Here is a 10,397-nt window from a genome sequence, read left to right on the forward strand (position 1 = left end):
GACCAGTCATCCCAGTTGTTCTGCTGTTAGGGTCAATTTGCATATTACCATTTTATTATATAGGATAGAGGCCTGGTGCACAGGTGCGGGGGCTGGCTGGTTGGCCCTGAAGGTGTCCTGGATCAGTGTGGGGGCCCCTCTTGGGTGTCTGGCCAGCCTGGATGAGGCGATGATGGCTGTTTGCAGCTGGTCACACCCCCTTCAGGATGGGAGTCCATTGGGGTGCCTGGCCAGTCTGGGTGAGGGCCTGAGGGCCGTTTTCAGGCTGGCGGACAACTGAAGCTCCCAGCCTCCCAGCCTCTCCTTTTTTTCTTTTTTTTTTATTCTGGGATTTATTTACCTTCTATAGCTGTCACTGGAGCTGAGAGCTGGCTCCAGCTCTGAGGGCTGAAAACAAGTTTCTGGGTCTGTTTGGCTTCTAAAATTGAAACTCTGTTGCTATCACAGCAGCTCTAAGCTCTGAGGCCAAAGCTGGCTGAAAGCAGGTCTCTGGAGCTTGTTTAGCTTCTATAATTGCAACATTGTTTCTTAGAATGCAGCTCAGAGGCCAGCAGCGGCAGGCCAGGAACATTGGCTTCCTCTGTCACTGGAGCAAGCAAGCCTCCTCTTTGCTTCAGCTGCATGGCTGCCGACGGCCACCTTGGTTGACAGTTAATTTTGCATATCCTGCTGATTAGCCAATGGGAAGGGTGTCGGGGTTATGGTCAATTTGCATGTTTCTCTTTTATTAGATAGGATCGGAGAGCGATTTGTTTGTTTTTTCACCTTCACCAAGGATATTTTTCCCATTGATTTTTAGAGAGAGTGAGAACAAGAGTGAAACATCAATGTGGAAGAAATACATCCACTGGTTGCCCACTGCATGTACCTCAGTCAGCCAGGGATCAATCCTGCAACCTAGATATGTGCCCTTGATGGGGAATTGAACTTGAGACCTTTCAGTGCGTGGGCTGACATTCTAACCACTGAGCACCACTGCCCAGAGCTGGAGAGTGGTTTTCAAAGTAGATTTCCCAAACTTCTTGGCCCAGTGGCCTAGGCACCCACTGGCTCTAGGAAACAGATTTGCAAGATGACATCTCTGGATGTGTGAGGCTCCCACATCCATGCATTTACTTTATTAACCCAGTCTGCATAGGTTCATGTTGAGTGCTTTAACTTCAACCTGCAAACCCTAAAGATTTCTCTGTTGCCTGAATTTCACACCTCAGCTTGAGAAAGCCAAGCATAAAACATGAAAGGAAATTGCACCAAACACAGGTATTTCAAGTAATATTTTGATCAATCACATCTGTTACTGTAACTCTAACACCATCACTTTAGGCCCAGGAAGCCACAGAGTGGGTCACGAAACTCTGGAGCCTAGAAAATATTTTCCAGGCCTCTGGCCATATACAACAAATTGTCCACGGTTTTCTATAATGTGTTTAACCTTTATACAAGGCAAAACTCTGGCAATGACTGCCCTGGCCAGCTGCTCAGTGGTTAGAGCATCAGCCCATGCACCAAAGGGCCCCTGGTTGGGGCCTGTGTGGGAAGCAACTGATGGATGTGTCTCTCTCATGTCTCTCTCTCTCTCTCTCTCTCTCTCTCTCCCCCCCTCCCTCTCTCTCTCTCTCTCTCTTTCTCCCCACAAAACAAAACAAAACAAAAAAACCTTGTCCATGACTAAGTTCATGAAGAAACTAAAGAGAGAGAAAAAAATTAATGCAACCCTGGGAATAGGAAGTGAGTAAATGCTTTTCTCTAAAGCAGCACATGGCAGCTCAAACAACAGCATGCAAGATAAGGTGGGGTGGCATGAGTGGAAAGCCTACTAAAAACTTACAGTTATACTTCAGGCTTTAAAAAGCACTTTTTCAAAGAAATGTCTGTACTCCATGTTCATTGCCACATTATTCACAGTAGCCAAGAGATGGAAACAACCTAAGTGGCTTGTTAATAGATGAATGACTAAGATGTTATATTTACACACACATACATGCACACACACGCACGCACATACACGCACACACAGGAATATTGTTCAGCCACAAGAAAGAAGGAAATCCTGCTATTTGGGACAACATAAATGGACCTGAAGGGCATTACACTAAGTGAAATAAGCTAGACAAAGGAAGACAAATACTGAATGGTATCACTTATATGTGGACTCTAGAAAGAAAACCCCCCCACAAAAGTCATAGAAACGGAGCAGAAAAGTGGTTGCCAGGGGCAGGAAGGTGGGGGGAATTGGGAGAGGGTGGTAAAAGTGTACAAACTTTTAGCTATAAAATAAATAAGTTCTGAGGAACTAATGTATAACATGGTGACTATAGTTGATAACATTGTGTTGTGTAACTGAAATTTGTTGGAAGAGTAGGACTTAAATATGTTTACAAAAAAAGATAAGAGAGGTGAAGGATTTGTTGACTAGGTGGGAGGAATCACCTCACAATGTATACTTAAATCATCACAATGTACACTTTAAATATCTTAAAATATTATTTGTCAAATATACCTCAATAAATCTGAAAATAAAATAAATAGCTAGCAAAAAGGGGGAGGGGGAAAGGAGAGGGAGAGAGAAGAACTAAGCCACCTGGATAGTTGGGCACTGGGATCTATGGAATGTTGGAATATTATTAATACATAATTGATATTTAATAAATATTGGTTGACTGAATGGATGAATAAATGATAATAACCAGTGAACACAGCCCTTAGTCAGATGTTCAATACCATTAAGTTCCCAATATGCTGAGAGAGTGGTGTGAACCAGGTTGGATCATTGGACTTATGGAGGCTTCATTCTATGGCTCTCCCGGCGACCAGAACTCTCCTTAGCACAGCCCTTAGTCAGATGTTAAATACCATTAAGTTCCCAATAGAGACCTGTCTATGCTGAGAGAGTGGTGTGAACCAGGTTGGATCATTGGACTTATGGAGGCTTCATTCTATGGCTCTCCCGGCGACCAGAACTCTCCTTAAACCAATATATCGTCCTCCCTTTTCAGAGCTGCCTGTGGAGCGAGCCATCCGCCCAGCTACCTGAGTCAGAAGCTGGCCATCCTTGATTGATTGCTTTTTTTTAAGTATAAGTGTTTTGTTTGTGTGTGTGTGTGTGTGTGTGTGTGTTGTTGTTGTTGTTTTAATATGTTTTTATTGATTTTAGAGAGTGAGGAAGAGAGAGGGTGATACAAAAACATCAATGAGAGAGAAACATCAACATTGATTGGCTGCCTCCTGCATGCCCCCTATTGGGGATGGAGCCTGGAACCTGGGCACGTGCTCTGACTGAGAATTAATGTGGTGCCTCTTTGTGCATGGGTCAGTGCTCAACACTGAGCCACACTGGATGGCTTACACATCCCTTCTTGATTAAAATACTTCAATGATTCATCATTCCTATGAGCCAGTTTGGACCACTTAACATGGCATCCAAGGTCCAATGATAGCAAAGTATTTGCCATTCCTGAATAAGTTTCCCTGTTTGGTCTTTTGTATATTTAGCAATTCCTGGGGCTCTGGCAAGATCATTCATCCTGCCTCACAGTGCTAACTACAACTTACCATTCTCATCTCATCTTAGATATGGTCACGTGTTCCCCTCAGACTTCCCCGTGCTCTCCCCATTACAGCATGTATCACACTATCCTGCGATTGACTGTTAATATGTCTCTAGTTTAGTCCACACTCTATGTAGTTGAGAGCAGACATCCTTACTTATGCACTCCTAGCAATTATACAGTGGCTATCACAAGGTAATCACTCAATATATGTTTGTTAGATAAATGAAAATATAAGTGAATGATGATATTTGACACAAGCATATCTCAGTTTAGCATATCCATTTGGAAAGTATTCTCTTTGCTACCTCACCCTCTGCCTCTGCTTCTTTGGAAATTTCTCCACCTAAAAACCACACCCTATCTGCCTCTGATTCTTGACCTCATTCTGACCTCAGCCAGTCTAACTTGCTGAGATTCTCCCACTTAAACTCCCACTTCAGTTGGCATACCTGCCCCTCTGCCCAGCAAGCCAGTAGAACCCCCTCATTCACCTGCCTCCCTCCCCAAGCTTGGGATGAAACTACACAGAAGACACCTGCCCATCTAATGCAGCCGAGCCCGCCTCGGCCTCTAACCAATAGCTCCAGGGTCATTGCTGACAGAGGAGCCTTCATTTAGGAACAAGAATGCAGAGAAGTCCTGGCCATGCTTTGACTCTGCCTTAACTGCCATGATAGAGCTCCATCTGCAGAGAAGGAATCAATTAACCTGAAGTGCCATGTTCAGGGAACCAAAAGGCATCTGCCATCGTACAAGTATCCAAGCAACCACAGGCTCTAAGGAATATGAACACCCTCATAACAAGCAAGTCCATTTGCCGATAACTTATACTATAAATCAAGATATACATTAACGTAGAGAGACAGAGATATACAAGATGAATTCATTCATTCATTTGATAAATATTTACTTAGCATCTCCTGCGTACTAGTCCCTGTGCTAAATGCTTGGGATATAAAAGGATAAATGTCCCCCTTTCTCCAAGGAGTTTTTAGCCTTGTGGGAGAGACACGTATCTGGACATACAGTTACAGAACAATGTGGTAAGTGCAAGCATGAGGCATGCACAAGTTAACCAAAGATCTGCAAATAACAGAATCTGGACATTGGAAGGGATCTTAGGGCCTTCCGTCCAACCCTCAAATTATGCATGACTCCCCAGATGCCCACCCAGCCTATTCTTAAATACCCCCAGGCAGCCTATTACACTTGTGAACACGTCTGCCAAGCAATTCACTTTTAAATTCTCAACAACATACGGATGTGCATAGGTAATCCTCAGTGCTGCCGAGCTGTTCTAGGGCCTCCTGCCCCTTGTTCTGTTCTCCAAAGGCTGCTTGCAGGTGGGATACTCCACCAGGAATATCAAGGTCTTACCCCGGTTCTGATGCCCTGCAAGCCTCCAGATCTGGACCTTCTTCTTCAGTGAGTCAAGAATCAGAAGGAACGTTCCATCTTGGTTATGAGTAGAGGGTATAAATATATCTTGTCACACCCAGAAAACAAACCAAACACCTAAGTTGAAACACAAGAGAGAAGAGGGTCACATGATGGGCTCTTCCTTCTCAGCAGGGCATTTCTAGCTAAAATCTACCTTATCTAGGCTCTCGGTGTCCTAATGCACTTGTTATGCTTAACACACACATAGACTGGGTGGCTTGTAAACAACAGAAACTTTCTCACAGTTCTTGAGGCTGGAAAGTCCAAGATTAGGATGCCAGCATGGTCAGGTTCTTGCCAGAACTCTCTTTTGTTGCAGACTACTGGCTTCTCCTTGCATCCTCACATCCAAAAAGGAGAGCCAGGGAGCTGTTTGGAGTCCCTTTTAAAAGGGCACTGATCCCTTTCATGACCTAATTACCTGCCAAAGGCCCCACCTCCTAGTACCATCACATTAGGAGTTAGGAGTTCAACTTAGAGATTTTGAAAGAGACACACATTTGATCCATTGTGGGAGGTCAAGCCTGGCTTCAGCTAGCAGAAAAACCCAATCACCGGTGGACCACAGCAGGCTAGAGAGCAGTCTCTTCTAGGGCTGCCCCAAGGGTTTGGCTCTTATGAATTTCAATGTCTAAACTTGGAAGGCTCTTTTCCTTCCAGCTCCAAATAGTCCAACCATTTCACAATACTCATCTGGGCTCTTAGTATTCAAGTGGTACAATTCAGTGGCACTTAACAATAGGAAACTCTTAAGCTTGGTTGGAAGAGAAGAGTAGAACACCCTAAGAATCCACTGTGAAAGAAAAGACCTCTTTATGTCAATAAAAGGACAGGAGATGCTAGAGGCATAGAGTCTTACCCTGTCTGAAATGGCTGATGTTTAGAAAGTTGACATGATTATTCTGGCCTTCTGATGTGTTTTAAAGAATTCTTAGCAGCTTTGTAGAATTGGAATGTTTGAGTAACTTGAAAACTATTATTTCAAACTAGAGGCCAGGTGCATGAATTCGTGAACCAGTGGGATCCCTCAGCCTGGCCTGTGGGATCGGGCTGAAACCAGCTCTCCGACAACCCCCAAGGAGTCCCGAATTGTGAGAGGGCACAGGCCAGGCCGAGGGACCCCACTGGTGCACAGTCAGAGCCAGGGAGGGATTAGGGAGGGTTCCAGGGTATGTCTGGCCCATCTCACTCAGTCCCAATCGCCCGGACCCCACCAGCAAGCTAACGTACTGGTTGAAGCATCTGCTCCCTGGTGGTCAGTGCATGTCATAGCGAGCAGTTGAGCGGCCTTGGTTGAATGGACAACTGGACTAACTTAGCATATTAGGCTTTTGTTATATAGGACTGGCTTATCCAACTGGTCAGAGTATTTGTGAAGCTACCATGGGATTTATTGATGTTAATATTTTAAGTATTCCAGTAAATAATTTATGCTACTATTCCCTAAGATGCCGTGGCAACAAGCCTATTTGTAGGAAACCTAATGAAGTTATAAAATTACGAGGTTCTTTGCAGAATTCTCAGTGACGCAGGCTTTGCATTTCCATTAGTCCACTGAGACCAAGCTCAGAAGTCACCTCCACCATGAAACTTTTCCAGACCCAGTTATTTCCTTCTTCCTTTGTGCTTCTCAGAAGTTTTTGTATTCCATTAAGACACCCCTTTTCCACTGGAGAGGAATATTCTCTTTACAAAGTGATTGTCATATCCATTGGAAGGTGTCTTTGTCCTCAGGACAAAGTCATATCTTATCCACCCTTCCCTTCCCACAAAATGACTGGCCAGGCCTGGGGTCAGGCAACGCTTACTGAATGAATGAGACTGACCTACCTACAGCTAAGAAACTGAAATGAGTTTATACCTGCAAACTCTTCACATAACTCAGGGTTAAATCAGCAATCATAATAAAATGTATGTGGCCATATTCTGCTATCCAAATAGCACAACTATACATGGAAGAATGGAAGAGCAAAGAAAAAGAAATATATATAATATAATACTAATAAAAAGGTAATATGCTAATTAGAGTGGATGTCTTCTGGATGTCCATCTGGACAAAGCCATAGTGGCTGCGAGGGCCTAAGGCCGGTGCCCCGTGGGAGAGGCAGGCAGCGCCACGCAGGAGGGATGGGCTGCAGCTCAGGCAGCCATGGTGGGGTAGCCGGCAGTGGCAGCAGCAGCACCAGGGTGATGGGGGCAGTGCCTTTACCTGATTGGCGAGGTTGCCTCCTGCAGAGGGAGGACAGACTGCAGCTTAGGCCAGGGGTGAGACAGAGGCGGTTAGGGGCAATTAGGCCAGTAGGGGAGCAAATTAGGGGTGATCAGACCAGCAGGGGGACAACCAGGTAGGGGCAATCAGGCAGGCACCAGCCCTCCTGTGCATGAATTTCATGCACCGGGCCTTATATATAAAAAATAAAAACTGGGTTCTTACTTGGCTTGGGGTCATTTCTTAACTTATGACCTTGGACAAATCACTTTATCTCTCTGCAGCTCAGTTTTTCTAGTGGGTAAAACAGGGCTCATAAAATCATTTATTCCATCCTTACCAGAGTTTTATGAATATCAAATGCAACTGGAGAATCATCAAAACAGTGCACAATGCATAGCACTGTTATCATTCAGTAAATTTGCTTATAGATATCACCTGCTACGCAGCTTGAATTGCAACTTGGAGTTGCTCAACTTGGGAGGTGACATAGCATGTGGGAGGCAGTATAAATGTGGTGGGGAAGAGCAAGGACTTCGGGAACAGATCTAGATTTCCATCCCAGGTCCACCATTTCTTTGCAGTGATCTGTGAGCAAGGCATATAATGTTGAGCCTATCTGTAATAGGGGATCACAATATACCTTTTTGAGGGTTTGTTTAAGGATTAAATGCAAAGATATGTAATATACCTAGTATAGACCCTCGCCAGCGATACAACTCAATAAATGGCAATAGCCATTGTTTATATGATCGTCATTATTAACTCTTAAAGTAGATACACTTCTGGAAGTGAGAGTCCCATCTGTAAACTTCATTCCATGGGGAAACAGGATGAACTGCGACCAGGCATTGGAAAGCAGCCATTTGTCCCCGAAGGAAAGCTGCGGGCTAGAACGCACTGCCCCAGAAAAGGGCCTGTGCAAAGTGGGTAAGAGTACAAACACCAACAATGTGCAACATGCCAGTGCTAGAAAGGGAGGGGGGAAACTAGGCGGGCAGAATAACAGAGGCGAAGAAGCAGAGGAAACTCCTGTAAGGACTTGCTGGGGCAGAGCCGAGAACAAGCTGCCTGCGTGTGGAATGTTGGGAACCCACAGGAGAGGATTAAGTGGTTCTATCTGAGACAAGGAGCTGGGCTGCAGCCTATGAGGCAAAGAGACAAAGAGCCAGAATGAGATAAACGGCCACGGCTCTGATTATGAACCAAGAATAGGATATTGACGTGGGTCCCTCAGCAAAGGGCTGTTGTTCACACTCAGATCTTACAGCCACACCTGTGCAGGGGGAATATCAGCCACCATCTAACCCAGCTGCCCACCAGAAAGATAATATGAGCAACATGAATCATTTTAAAATAGCCACATTTAAAAAAAGTAATACAGGTGAAAGTAATTTTAATAATCTATGTTATTTAAACCGCTATATCCAAAATAGTATTTTGACATATACTCAATATAAAAATGAGTAATGAGAATATTAGATTTTTTTCACATCAATGCTTTAAAATCCGGTGTGTATTTTCACTCACAGCACATGGCATTTTATAGTAGCCACACCTCAAGTGCTCATTAGCCACTTAGCACAGATCAAATCCCAAGAGAAAATGAATTCCATTCTCCTGACCTCCTAGCCCAGTGATGGTGCACCTATGACACGCGGGTCAGAGGTGACACGTGAACTCATTTTTTTGGTTGATTTTTCTTTGTTAAATGGCATTTAAATATATAAAATAAATATCAAAAATATAAGTCTTTGTTTTACTATGATTGCAAATATCAAAAAGCTTCTATATGTGACACGGCACCAGAGTTAAGTTGGGGTTTTTCAAAATGCTGACATGCCGAGCTCAAAAGGTTCGCCATCACTGTCCTAGGCTGTTGACACCTTTTGAAAGTCCAAATTCATGGAGCCAGAAACGACCTCTGGAGATGTTCACAGTGCAAGGGCCATCCATCTATGCATTCCTGATAGGTTTCCCCTTAGGATCTTTCCTTGAATTTAGGCAGTTTCATACCCATTGAGAACCATCCTCCAATTAAACATTCCCAGAGGGCTGACTTGGTGGTTCACTGGACAGATTAATCATGGTGGATGTACTATCCACTCTCCCATTCTAAGGGGAATTGCCTTGGTCTGGCCCAGCTGACCAAGAGTGGGAGCATGACTCTCTGTACCATTCCATCCACTGACATAGTCACCTGACATGGAAACTCCCACCCAACCAGGGACAGACCCTGTGGACCATCTGGGCCAATCAGGCCCCCAGTCAGGAGTACAGAGGCAGCTGATGGGGAGAAGCATGGGAAGAAGACACAACGAGCAGGACGAGCAGTAATAATACTGGCTTCCAGTCCATCCTCAGCCTTCTTCAGGTTCCTCTTCAATCTGTTTTCCAGACCAGCCTTCCAAAAGCCACTTCATTTGAACAGAGCAGGCCTCCAGATGAAAGACCTTAGAAAGCCTCCTGTGGGAAGGTCTTTAAATAGCGCTGGTTCCCGGAGCTCAGTTGGAACCTTTCAGAACCAACCACAGTGTGGGCTCCGGAGGAACAGCTGTTTTGCTGTTTCTGGTTTTCCAAGAGATTCCTGTATCTCTTGTGGTCATGACCAGATTATAAGAATCCCGTATGTTCTGAGGGAGCCTTGCCTCTCAACACCAAGGCCTACCACAGAGATGGAAGCTTTCACACACTTTTGAGCAGAGGTCTTTTCCACCTCTCCCCTCCGGACTGTGTTTACATGCAGGCCCATGCCAACATTGAGCCCGGCAGAGGAGTGATGGATCACTTTGGGTTGCATTCCTAAGTAATTATTCTGAAAAGACCTCATCGCAGTGGCCTTCTGGGGACTCTTTGAAGCCTCACATCACCTACAGCCGTGGTTCTCGGCTTGACTGCACATTAGGGCCACCTGGGCACTTTCAAAGCATGCCGGTGCCCAGGCCCGCTCCCAGACACCGATCAGAATCTCTAGGGCAGGGCCCGGCCATCTGCATTTCTTAGAAGCTCCCCAAGCAATCCTAGAGGGCAACCGCAACAGAAATTGCAAAAGTGATCTACAACTGATATACAGAATATGCCCTTATTATAGGCTTGGATTTCTAGCAGAAAAATTGCATACTATACACACACACACTTCTCATCACAGAGAGGAGGGGCTGGAAGGAAAAGCAAACGTTTAATACAGCTAGGGAAAG

The 10,397-nt window shown here is 44.9% G+C and overlaps 1 protein-coding gene across 1 annotated transcript in view; it reads right to left on the reverse strand.

Moving 5' to 3' along the window:
* AMOTL1 (angiomotin like 1) overlaps window positions 1-10,397 on the reverse strand; it is a 164,776-nt gene that overhangs the window by 142,942 nt on the left and 11,437 nt on the right. Inside the window, exon 2 of the mRNA XM_006766867.2 lies at window positions 4,929-5,066. The gene's annotated coding sequence lies outside the window, so the exon portion shown is untranslated. The remainder of the gene's footprint in view (window positions 1-4,928; window positions 5,067-10,397) is intronic.

The sequence above is a fragment of the Myotis davidii genome, unplaced genomic scaffold (assembly GCF_000327345.1).
Source record: "Myotis davidii unplaced genomic scaffold, ASM32734v1 scaffold641, whole genome shotgun sequence".
Taxonomy (NCBI): domain Eukaryota; kingdom Metazoa; phylum Chordata; class Mammalia; order Chiroptera; family Vespertilionidae; genus Myotis; species Myotis davidii.